This window comes from Eulemur rufifrons, chromosome 17 (genome assembly GCF_041146395.1).
Source record: "Eulemur rufifrons isolate Redbay chromosome 17, OSU_ERuf_1, whole genome shotgun sequence".
Classification (NCBI taxonomy): domain Eukaryota; kingdom Metazoa; phylum Chordata; class Mammalia; order Primates; family Lemuridae; genus Eulemur; species Eulemur rufifrons.
Genome location: NC_090999.1, coordinates 40,331,711 through 40,333,872, shown reverse-complemented (window position 1 = coordinate 40,333,872; position 2,162 = coordinate 40,331,711).

The following is a 2,162-nucleotide window of genomic DNA, read 5'->3' as shown; positions in this document are numbered from 1 at the left end:
CAATACATGGAAGTTATACATTGGCCTGGCCACAAAAGGTGGGGGAGGGGCATAGGTGGATTCAGAGATTCTTGGGTTAGCAGAAAGGAATGTTAACATGAACATGACAGGCCCCTCAGGGGGAAACTCAGTGCAAACAATGGCGGTCAGAGTTCGATTCCACTCTTTCCCACTTATCTGCATTTTCCATCAGTGGGGGTTTCTGAAAAAACTCAGGAACATAAGTTAAGATGCTATCTTTTAGTTTCCATAGGGACCCAAAACACCTTGTGACTCTGGCTCACTTGGAGTGCCATTGTTCTCATCAGGTTGCCCCTTCACTTTTCAAGGCTAGCCCGGTATCTGGAACTTTCCCTGAAGAGACTCAAGATTTCTCTTTATTTGCATGGTAGAGGGGCCCTGGTAGGCTCCTAAGAGCGGTCCCTGCTCTGTCTCACTCTCTTTTTGGGTCAGGCATGGAGGAAGAATCCTGGGACTATGTGGGTGTGGCTTAGGACAGGCCAATCCAGGGGTGGGAGAGGTAGGATGAAGCCCAAGGGCATCCTAGGCAGGAAGGGGAGATAGGGTGGACCACACCACTTAGGGACTCATATCAGGATCCCAGCAGGAAACTGTGGGGGGCCATTCACATTAGAATAATTCAAAGAGGGTTTAGTAAATGTACTGTTTACAAAGGTGTGTGCAGCGTGTGAGGAATCCATAAGGGACAGTTCAGTACCACTGGGTTCAGTTACAATTCCTCACTGGAAGAGATGTGGGGAGGCCTCAGTTACTGGAACCTGGATGGAGAGAATCATGCAGAGGTGACCGCAAGACAGTCCTTCAGGACAACTATTATGTACCCCTAATAATTAAACTTAAAAAAAGCGAGAGACAGTCCCTCAGGGATGGAGCCAGAAGCACCAATACCAAAGCCTTCTTCTCCTCTTCCCTCCCTCTTATCCCCTGTCAAGGATCCCTAATTGGCAGAACCCAACTGGAGGTCAGAGGGCAAGGGAGTCCACTGATGAAACTCATACAGTTCAGTGTCCCCAGGCAGAGAGTTGGATGGGAAGGGTGGAGAGTGACTCTAGGGGTGGGAAACAGAAGGTAAAAGGCACTCAGGCTGCTCCCCTTACCCATTCACATACGTCCCAGGAAAATCAGGTTAAGAGGAGCATCCAGAGCAGACTTAAGGGCAGGGGACCAACATACCAGCTTCATTTAGGGTGAGAATGAGTTGAATGTGTATGACCTTTGTTAATGTCAGGGGATGTCACTGTATAAGTCACCTCTTGCCCTGCCAGCCACTTTCTGAGCTGTGCCCCTGGCCCTGCAGTGGTTCTGGGCTGGATTGATCAGCTCTCTTTGCTCATCCCTGGGAAGCCTCTGAGGAGTTGGCTGCAGTGAGCGTCTTGGGAGGGTAGAATCAAAGCCCTTGGCTATCTGGGTGGGGTGGAGAGAGTTCTAAGAATACAGGAAAGGGTGCCTATGGCCCACTTGGCCACTGGGCAGACCTGGGCTTACTTAAGAGGGCATTACATTGGGATCAGGTTTATAGAGCACGAAATGTGCGTTCCATGGAATGATGCCACCCTCACTGCCTGAGATGCACTGTACAGACTGCCGGAACTGCGGTGGGGGCCGGAGGGGAGGGAGATAGTGGACACACTCTCCTTTCAGAATCCTGCAGCACTGAGTTTTGCCACAGAACACCACTGTTCTGCTTTAAACATCATTGCAAATGGTCAGCTTTCACCTGAGTTCAATTTGTAGAGAAGGAGAGAGAAGAGAGAAAAGAGGAGGAAGACAGAGAGAGAGAGAGAGAGAGAGAGAGTCTGATTGTCAAACTCACTTGCCTATGGAAGAGGTGGTCCTGGTGCTCACCTCTGATTCAATCAACAATTCATACTGGCGGGTCAGTGAGTAGGGAGGGTGCAGCAGGAGCCAGGTAAGAACTTGGAAGCATATCTATTACAATCATGCTTTGTTTCTTGTTAGTGGCACAATATGTATTTAACACATTGTCTTGGGAATATTAAAATATAGTAAAATATAAGCCAGTGGAAAATAATCTTGCTTTCATTATAGCCATTGGGCACTTCCTGAAGGAAGGGAGTGGGTTGGTCTATAAAGGGAAGAGAGATCAGAAAGCTGCGTGAAGGAAATGACCCCATCTCATT